The 11040-nt window shown below is 43.6% G+C and overlaps 1 protein-coding gene across 1 annotated transcript in view; it reads right to left on the reverse strand.

The window, feature by feature from the left end:
- Positions 1-4832, reverse strand: part of TMEM200A (transmembrane protein 200A) — a 56102-nt gene extending 51270 nt beyond the window's left edge. The window contains exon 1 of the mRNA XM_033056361.1: positions 4638-4832. The gene's annotated coding sequence lies outside the window, so the exon portion shown is untranslated. The remainder of the gene's footprint in view (positions 1-4637) is intronic.
- Positions 4833-11040: the final 6208 nt, after the last annotated feature.

Here is an 11040-nt window from a genome sequence, read left to right on the forward strand (position 1 = left end):
TTACTTTTGGAATTTCCCCTTTATTAGAAAAAAGAATTATGACTACTGTTGTAAAGCTCTAAAAAACTTGGTTTGATAGTTCACTCTGAGCTAATGCTACAGATTTACAGGTATTGAAGCACAAACCTCTACTACTTAAAGAATTTAGTGAAACTAACCCTATCAGAACTGATAGGCTATTAGCACACAACTGTATCAATGCTTTGTCGAAAATGTCCTTCCCATGTGACAGAATGTCCTTCCCATGTGACAGTCAGAATGAATGTCTTTTCAACTGATTTAAATTTCAGCACTTTTTATCAATGGGTTTTAAAACGGTAACAATGGGATGCTCAGCCCAACTGCATCTGTGAAACAGCAACTAGAAAATACAAATTCATATAAAAAGGATTTTTTTCCTCTTTCCTTCTGCTTCTTTGTCTTTAAACTAGTTCCTATGAAAAGTAACCTATGGTGTATTTCACATCTCTTGAGATTTTTAAAACGCAATTTATTATTGAGGGTATCTAAAGCATTCTTCATTGAAGTGACAAAAAGCCCATTCTTCCTGATTCAATAAGTGAGGAAAAATTGAAAGACAATTTAGAGAAATATCTCCTTTTTTTCTACTTATTTCAATCAGAGGAAAATGGTCACACTTCCAAGAAGAGGAACAATTCCAGTGGTATATAAATGATAACAAGATGTTGATATAGACAGACAAGACAGTAAAGTGAAAACCACTTCATTTCACGTGAGACTTTTCAGAATCTTTATATACAAAAAGGTAGTTTGTTGCTTTATTTTCCACAAGTACGTTTTTTCTGAAAATCTCTGGTGTACCATTACATCTTATTTGCAATGCTCCTCAGATATCTAGTTTTGTTTAGGTGGCTATGCACCACCCTGTCACACTTTTTTACGTACTAAAACATGCAGAAAAAGGAATAACAACTTTCCCCAACTAGAAACACTGATGGATAAAGGAAATGACTGAGGATAAACATCCTTCTTTCTCAGGTCTTCTGGACAAAGAATCACTTCTAAACCACCACAAACATGTTCTGCTACTGCTGCAGACAAAAGCCTTCAAGTAGCTCTGCATTACAGGTTATCCATCCCATTTGGCTAGCTGTGGGGAAAAAAAAAAAAAAACCAAAAACAACAACAAAAAAACTTGACTTTTAAAAGGTATCTATGAATCACACAGTTTAAAATCACTGACCATGTAAGAATGTTTAAGAAGGAAAATATAATTTCATTTACACTAAGAGATCAAAATAATGTCAGTACTTCAGTTCCATCATCAGGTCACTTGGGTTGCCTCTGGCAAGATTCAGCTGTCTGAAGAGCCGTTACATATATACATGCACCTGAAATGAACTGTCTGATGTGGAAATAGTTAATGATGGAATAGGGTAACAATATCTTGCTTTAGAGCTAGACTGAAGCCTCAGCATGGAAGTTTAGAGCAGTGCTTATTCTCACACACTAGTTCCACAAATGGAACTAGTAAAACTAGTGGGCAGAGCAACAGCCCACAGTGTAAAACATCTGTTCAGTAGTTTAATTCGATTAAGCTGTCAGCATTTCACCCTTCCATGCAATCAACAGTCCACTTAACCCACACAATGTCTGGGTAAGTAGGCTCTTATGTTTTACTCAGGAAAGAAGAGAATCAAAAACTTTTCCTTACAATATTTTTATCGTACAACTAATGTGCTAACTAAAACTAGAGCACTAAACTCAAGCACTGCTTGCAATTTCCATTTACTCCCAATAGGTTTGGAGAGCATATGCAACTTCTCTAAAAAGATTTTTAACTCCTCCACTATTTATTAGTACCTTTGAGTTACTCAAAGGCAGTTAGCAGCACATGAAGCAATACAAAGATTCTGCTGATAAATGGGCACTGAGAACGGACCTCCCTAAATTCTGACAGTAAGGGATTTCTTCCCATATCCATCATAATGCACCATCAGAAATTTTAACAAGGTTTCAGAGAATAGATTGGTCTTCTTAAAGGCTTTTACATAGAACTGTAATACAAACAATAGCATTCTATCCGGTTTTCAGCTCCCTTTCCAGAAGTGTTCTCCTTAGACTTTGTTTACCAGCCTCATACAGATGTCTAAACTGGCATGAGACACCTGTGCCTTTATGTTTCACACATCTTCCTACATTACTCTCCTGTCTTGCACATTAGAAAATTATTTGCATCTGCCCCTTTGTTCCAGTATCATGAGACCAAACATGCAGATTACAAGAAACTGATCTGTTTATAAAGCACAATGGCACCAAATTAAATTGAGTCATCATAACTAGCTAGGACACAAAGTTCCCCTTCTACTATATTCTCCATCACTATTACAGACAAGTCTGACAGGATTCTACTGTTAATTTTAAAAAATGATAAACTATTCATAACAACAGGTTTCATATATTTTATATCATAACTTTGTCTGGTTTTAGTTATTTTTGGGGGAGTTTTCACTGATTTTCAGCATTTCAGATTTCTGGCTCCTAAAATACACTGAACAAAACACAAGAAGTAGCAGTCTCCTCCTACTGTTGCACTGATGTACTTTACTCCTTAACCAATTTTCACTTTCACCCCTGAGAGGCAAGAGCCAACAGAGAATATACAACCCATGAGAAGTCACTAAGGGGAGCACCTGCTCACAGTACAGGTATTTTGTATCATATTCAGCATTCAGGGAAATAGAGGCAGAACACAGAGAGGGCTTGGTCCAGGGAAGGTCCAGTAGTGCAGCTAAAACAATGAAGAGTTTCGCTGAAGTTACAAGGACCTACTGCAATGTGCAGTAAACTCAGATCTTGGGTAGTCATCTGGGATGGAAGCTGAACTGCATACCTGCTTGAGAGTGAGCAAACTTTCCAGTCCTTTATCAGAGCAGGGCTTGCTTAGTCCATACTTCACAGGATTAGATTCAAACAGCCCACTTTTTTATAATCTGCTTACACAGCTTCAATAAAAATGAATGCCAGCGAGGTTATTCCAGAAAGGCAAAACTATTTCTGTACATAGAATAAAATAATTCTAGCGTGCTGAATGATTGCATCAGCAGTCCAGTCCAACTTTCATTTGGATCATTGTTGCAATTCAACCAAGGAGCAACAAATAAAATGTTTCTATGCCAACAAAATATAAATTATATATTATTTTATTTCCAAATTACTAGGTATGTACCTCAAATCTTCATCCATGAGAGTGTTTTTCTATTTTCTGGACAAAATATCTAATTGCATCTCATGTTTTGAATTACTAAAAATCATCTTGCAATTATCTTCTAACAAGTATTTAGCTAGAAGTACATTTCCTGGCAACAAAAGTACACTAAACCATTCCAAACGTGAATTACCCTTTAGTTTCATCATTAAGGAACTTCAGTTACATACAATAGAAATATAATTTTCTAGTTTAAACGTTGGGTGGGGGGTGGTTTCACCCTTTCCACAAAGCAGCACCAAAACTACAAAAAAAAAAAAGAAAAGAAGGAAAACACAGGGGAAAAAAACACTACTTCTTCCTATGTGGACACTTGGTTTCCATCACATGGATTGTATGCTCCATCTACTTAGAGAAAAATAACAGAGTAAGTTGCTAGTGTATTGATCTAGCATCAAGGTAAGCCAGGGAAACCTTTGCTGACAGAATTTTATTGAGCAATACAGTCCTCATGTCCTAAGAGCACTATGAAGAGCAAGTCCACCACATCGCTACAGGTTATATTGTAGTGCATGTTACACAGAACGCTACAGTAAAGGAATACTTTTGTCCGGGTACTTTTGCCTTTGAACAATAAAACACGCTTTATTTTTCATAACTACTGCATACAAAAGACTATTAAGTGTCAAGGAGATACAGCTATTGCAATTCCAGATCGGCACAACAGCTGCACATGTATTCAATTCAAGAATTCAAGAGCAAACACTAACAATGTTCACGTTAGTAGGGTATCGGAGTATCTGCCAGGCACCCGAGCGGCTCGCAGCACTTTTGTTTCAAAGTCTGCCTCACCAGTAAGGTACCCGGTGAGCGATTTATTTAGCACTGAGTTCCGTTCGCACGCAAGGGAATAAGGCAACCCCCTTGTCATCCCTATCTGTCTCTCATCCTTCCAGATAACCAGCACACCACCATTTTCCCCGCAAACAAAGGTTAAGGAAAGCCCAGCTCCCGTGAAAATAAAGGCAACGGGGCAACTCTCCGGGTCGGGAGTGGCACGGGGGGCGCAGCCCGGGGGCAGTCCCGGCGGGGCAGGGTTGAGCCGGGATCCCGAGTGGCGGGCAGGCGACGGCAGCACTGAAGTATTTCGGACCAAGCGCAGACAAAAGAGGGTGTGGGGTGTGTAGCAGCTGCGCGGAGCGCGGCAGCCGCCGGCACGCCAGCCCGCTCCGCTCGGGAGGCAGAAAGTCCATTTCTGGCAGGGAAAAACCCACCCACCGTGCCGCTCCCTCCCTGCCCCTGGACGCAGAGGGCAGGGGCGCGTCAGGGTGCCCCCAGGCACCGCCGGCAGAACGCGCAGGGCGCAGCCCCTCCGCTCCCGAGGAGAGCTGACGGCTGCGGGCGGGCTGAAGTTCGGGGGCGAGGGGCAGACCCCGACACATTCACCCCCTCTCGCCTCGCCGCTTACCTGTGGGGAGGTGCGCGGTGCCCGCAGCGCTCCCGGCGCAGCGAGCGGCGGAGCTGCGCGGTGCCCGTCAGACACGGGGCTCCTCCGGCGAGGCGGCGGCTGGCTCAGGGAGTGACAGGGCGGCGGCTCCCCTCGCCCTTCCCCGGCACCGCGCTCGGCGAGAGGCGGGCGGGGGCAGGCATGGCGAGCAGGCAGGAGCGGGGCCGGGGCGGTCACTGCCGGCCGGAGGAGGACGCCCGCCGCCCGGGGGCTGCGCGCCCCCCCGCCGCCGGCAGCGCACGGCCAGCCGGAGGCGGCCTCCCCCTGCTCGCCCCGCGGCGACGGGCGGGTGCCATAGCAGCGCTCCGCGGGAGCCGCCGCGGGGGAGCGGCCGCCGAGCAGCCGCCCAGGGGGGCGTGGGCGGGCGGCGGCTCCGCGGCGCAAAACTTTCCCGGCCCCTCTGCGGGGTGCCCGGGCGGCGGTCGCCCCCGGCAGCGCTGCGGGGGAGGCGGGAGGAGACGGACCCCGCTCGCACCGCCGGCCCGACCGCTCCGCTCAGCGCCGCCGGGGCTCGGTCCTCGCCGCCCGCCCGCAGCAAAGTTTCACTCCGAAACCTCGCGGCTGCGGCCCCATTTCTGTGGAAACGACCCTCTGGCTTCCCTCCGCTCCCCACGGGACGAGGCGGAGGCGGGCAGACCCCGAGGCGGCCGGGACGGGACGGCAGCCGGGGAAAGAGGCAGGCTGAGCCGCGGGATCGGGACGCAGCTCCTTCTCTACCTCCCGCGCCCGGGGAAGTTTGCCGGCTCCCTGAGGGAGGTTTGCCGGCTCGCCGAGGGAGAGCGCGGGCCGGAGCGCCCCGCTCCCGCCGGGACCAGCCGGGCGGAGCGCCTCCTCTGCGGGATCTCCCCGCGCCGCCGTGCCCGCAGCCCCGCCGGAGCGGCGCTTTTGTAGCGCGCCCGGTTCCGCCCCGCTGGGCTCCGCCGGGAGGAGCCACCGGCCGGGGAGCGCGGGGTGCCGGTCACGGCGTTGCGGGCGCGCCTGGGGTCGTGCGGTGGGAATTGCGCCTTTCCCAGCGGGGGTCGGTGTTTCCTGACGGTGCCGAGGGGACCGGGGGCCCTCGGGTGTGGGGCTGGGTGCTCGCCCTCGCTGACCCCTGTGAGAGCCGGACGGAAGCCGTGGGAGCGCAGAGTGATTCACCGCGGTGTGGGGGCTTTTTACCTCAGATGAAATTAGATGTTATGATTCAGCTTTTCATTTTTACGCATATTTTGGGAGTTTCTTCTGAGGCCGCCCTCCCACCCTTGGTGCCCAACCAGGGATGGCAAAGGTGATCTACCTGGTGCTTGCAACCTTCCAGTCGGGCGAGGTAATCTAGCAGATGGGTTTGGGAGAGGGATAACTCCAGCCTGCATGGGAGCTCTCCACATTGATAAGTCAAATATGTCCTTGGGGTGGGGGGAAATAAAAACAGCTCTGCACTTGGTTTGCATTGATAGCAGGTTTTATTTCATTTTTTAGAGTTGATTGGACCCAAGTGTGGCTGGTTCCTTTTATCCAGTTTACAACAATTCTACCTAATCCATCACCCAAAAAAGAAAAATACTGAACTTGGTATAAACATGTCTAATTTTTCCTCAGGAAGTGCTTTCCTCAAGACAGTGACTTAGGAGCTGCCGTCCATGCTGCAATACTTCCAATCATAAGTGCCTACAGTTGCTTTGTGGTTGGACAGTGTGTTGTCACTTCTCAGTCTATGCTTTATAAACATTGTAATCCTGGCGGCAACAGTGGCTTCTGCATTAAATACATCCTCCGTTATGACCTTATTGTAGCAAGGAGACACACATGCCAGCGATTCCAGACTAGCAAAAATACGGGTACTATTCCTCAGGAGTTTGAAACATTGCATTTCCAGCCATTCGGCATGTTATGTTTCAAGCAGGGAAGAATCACTTTCAAGTGTCAGATTTCTATCTGTTCATTCAGCTACTGCTGGATCTGTAATTTGGTTTATGTGTGTTGTAACATGTACTTCATGTCAGCTAGTGAGAGGACAGGTCTGCAGGCACCTGTGTACTTCAGAGATGTCAAATTTTGAAGGACCCAGCTGTGTATCACAGAGGCAGTGGATGAAAGGATGATACATGCCCACCAAATCCCAGGTAGATGTAACATCTCTACTAGTAAAAACCAGGAAATTTGCTTTAGAATTTATGGAAAATGCTGATGTGGAAGAGATAAGGAAACTTCACACTCCTGTGCTGTCAGTAGATGATGAAGTGTTGACCAGGGATGTGACGCAAACCACTGCTGGGTGCAGTATTGCTCTTGTACTGTCTGTGGAAGGGCTGGGGCTTTTAAATCTAAAAGGCAAAAAAAGTTAATCACTTCTTGCTCCTGACCTTTTTTTCCTTTCAACAGTGGACTTGGTAGAATATCACCATACTTTTTTCTTGTGGTTTAACCCCAGCTGGCAACTAAACACAACACAGCCACTCACTTTCTTCCCCCTAGGGGATGGTAGAGAGAATCCGAAGAGCAAAAATGAGAAAACTCATGGGCTGAAATAGACATTTAATAGGTAAAGCAAAAGCCACATAAGCAAGCAAGGCAAAACAAGGAATTCATTTACCGCTTCCCATGGGCAGGCAGGTGTTCAGCCATCTCCAGGAGAACAGGGCTCCATCACCCATAGCAGTGACTTGGGAAGACAAGTGCCACCCTTCTGAGCATGCCCCTCTTCCTCCTTCCTCCAGCTCTCTATGCTGGGCCATGATACCATACACTATGAAATACCCATGTGGTCAGCTGGGGTCAGATATCCCAGCTTTTACAGTCCCCTCCCAGCTCCTTGTGCACCTCCAACCTCCCTCATTGGTGATTGGAAAAAAAGGTCTTGGCTCTTAGATAAACACTGCTTGGCCATAATTAATGCATCCCCATCTTATCAACAGCACAATTCCCAACAGCTGTCCCTATACTAGCTGCTATGAACAAAACCATCCTCATAAATCCTCGGATGACTTATGGTCTCAAACAGTGCCCATCCTAAAAGAAAAAAACCCTAGTCAAATGACAGAAAGAACCAGTGTGGTTTTGGGGACAGTGAATGGGTTGGAGGGCTAATTTCAGTGCTGTTAGTAGGTGAGAAGCATCTCTAGGGTAGACTTGCCCTTGCATTTGCTGTATGTGCAAAACCCACTGACAGTGAATCACATAATTGTTGGTTTTTTACATGATCCATAAGTTTTATGTAGAAAAATGTGGTAATTTATATTAGCATGGGCAACACATTTTGCGGGAGATTTCTGTGGGTTATAGTGCAAGAGCTTCCTGCCCTAGTGACAGACATTTGGAAGATGTGTTTTGCAAGCGGATGAAGTTTCGTTTTGCTGCTTGCCTGTGTTGCCTGGAGCCTTCTAAAATGTTCTAATGTTCTGCTTTCTTACAGATGGATAGTGTTTGCTCCTTCTCCTAAATGCACCAGTTTTATACTGACCTTAGAGCCATTGATTTAAGGAATTTGCTCCTGATCTGCAGCAGAAAGGAAAGAAAAAGGCCCTGGGGCTCTTCAGATCTCAGTCATCTGCACATCTCTGGAGAGTCAAACAATGTTAAGACCAATATGTCAGGCATTAAATGTCAACACTAATATTGCTAACACTCAGTAAAACAAACATTTTAGTACATTAATTATGAAAGTGGTTACTTCTGAGATTATAGCAAGAATCAGTAATTTTAGCCTCATGAGTGAGATTCTCCCTTTGAAAGGCATGGAATATTTTTATTTGAAAGTTGGGATGTTAACAGTATTATAATAATTTCCTTTCCAACCTACACCTTTTAGTTCATGCTATGAAAAGCCATTCATTTACTGTAATGAGCAAGGCAGTGGGTGGATTAAGCTATGTGTCTTCTGTAAATTTAATCCAATTAAAGAGAGAGCTGACATTCTTTTAGCTTTGGACAGGGAATTTTTCTAAGATCCAGATCCATTTCTACTTTGAATTTTGCTAAAAATTGTGGCACTTGACTGTCCTGTGTAATAGTGAGGTAAATGTGAAATATCCTGAATTGGGAACATGAATGAAATGGGAGATTGAAAGGATTCCCACTAGCAGTAAAGAGGTGAAGTCAGGTCCAGACCATTACAGTGAGAATAAATGACACCGTAAGTTTTTATTTTTGCTAAGTCTTACTGGGAATTGTACTGTGATACTGTTATCTTACATACCTTATTTTCCATAATATAAAATATATTTCCATATTATATAAATAATATATAAATATAAATATATAAATATATTTATATAAAATATTTTCCATAATATAAAATAAAAAATAGACTACATCTGTTATCCCTTTAATTCTGATTAAGACATAAAAGAAATCTTTAAACCATCATTTGTTCTAATGGATTTGTTAATACTAAATTTTTTTACACTGTAATTGGCAAGAATATGGTCTCTGTAAGAAGTGGATGAATGTCAAGAATTTCTTGGTGATAAATTATTTGTTAGTCAATAAATAATAAACATATAACTGCAAACACAACTCCACCTTAATGACTGATTTCTGCCGCTTAAAGTACAAAATCTAAGCTCTTTAATCTGTACATGAGAAAATGCTTAAGCAATCAAAGACTGAAATAGTGTCTAAATATTACATATCAAGCCTGTTCCATGTACTCAGGACATAAAAACTAGTAGCCAAAATTCAGTCATAAATGATCTGAATAATCCCACTGTCTCTTCAAACAAAACCCACCTTTCCTCACCATCAGAAGTCTAGAATAGGTCTCTTTATTGCTTTTTCTTATCCTATGCTATACTGGCCATATACCTGCTATATACTGGTTTATACATGCTATACTGGCAGGTTCACTCCTTGCCTCTTAGGCCAGAAACTATTACCAACCAACAAGATGGTTAACAGGTAATTAATTTTATTTTTTGCCTTTTCTAGTTCCACTAGGCCTACCAGGAGTTCATCATCAATACTACCAGAGCTACTTCACTGGTGTCTGTGTACCATCAGTGTGAAACTCATTTCTATATGGCCTAGAAAAGTCTTGAAAACAACTGAGCTGCTGCAACGCTGACACCACCGATTCTCAAGCTGACCAGTTCAGTTCCTGGTCCTTGTCTGCTGCACACTGTTTTTACTCAGCTGGAAGCTTTTCATGGCAGGTAGCATCTCCTCTGTTCACAGCTGTATGCCAGTGAGGCGAATCAGCGAGATCCTGTTTAGCAGAAGTATGGTGCAGATATTTGGTAACAGCAAAGAAAACCAAGAAACACAGGGCCAAGAAAATGTCAGAATCATACAGAGAATCTTGGCGTGTGTCACTATTTATCTTAACAATAGTTACACAGCATGCAGTACTATGTAATTTCCCATTTATTGGCTCGAGCTTTACCTCAACCAGTTTCTGAAACTAGTGAGAATACAGACAGAAATGTCTGCTTCCAAATGATTTGTGAACCGTCAACAGCACTTAGAATGCTGATTTAACTTAATCCTTTCATACTTTGCTGCAATCTAACTTTTTGAAAAAGGGCAGAGACTCAGCACTCTGAGTAAGATGAAAGCCTATATATATAAAAAATAAAGCTTTGGATATCATGTTGGTAATTTCTTTAAGTAGAAAATCAAGGTTTTCTCTGCTAGCATTGAGAGTATGTATGGCTTTTTGTGTATAAAAAAGAATTTTCTAGAATATCTATTCTCTTAATTAACAGCTGAAGTATGAAAGATTACTTTAATTGAGTGGGTTTTAATCTGTCTTAAAGTGGTTTAAGAAATCAGATCTTTTTTAACATGTTCCACTGGCATAAGAAAAATTTATCTTGGCTGTATTTGAAAAGTTCATCTGAAGAATGCATTATTATCTATTATGAATACCTGGATATGTTAGAATGCATAATGTTGGCATCCAATAAAAATCACAGAAATAGAACCATTATTTACTATGCACATGTAGGTGAACAGGCTCTGAACAATACACAGAATAAAGGAAGCAAAATATCTGTGAATATCTGCATAGGAGACTGAGGAAAAAATTTTTTTCCCAAAAGGTGTTTCTTTCTTTTCAGTTTATTATTAAAGTCTGTGTAGCTTAAGAACTTTGGCCTATGTCTGGGAGATTTTCTCTGGTTGGCATCCTTAAACAGCAGCACCATCTTGAAAGAAAGTTGGAAAGTAACATAAAGCTTTTATGTCCATCATACCAGAAGCACTTGATAAATAAAGTACTAGTGGAATAATTTTTTTTAAAAAGAACAAATATACAGAAAATACAGTCTTTTCTCAGATTACTGAATTGTTTAAAGCAGACACTTATTCTCTGCATATAAAGTGTCCTGATACTGAATCAAAAAACACAGTTCTTTTGTATGAGCTTCCAAGTCAAGGCAAGAAGGTG

This window comes from Catharus ustulatus, chromosome 3, assembly GCF_009819885.2.
Source record: "Catharus ustulatus isolate bCatUst1 chromosome 3, bCatUst1.pri.v2, whole genome shotgun sequence".
NCBI lineage: Eukaryota > Metazoa > Chordata > Aves > Passeriformes > Turdidae > Catharus > Catharus ustulatus.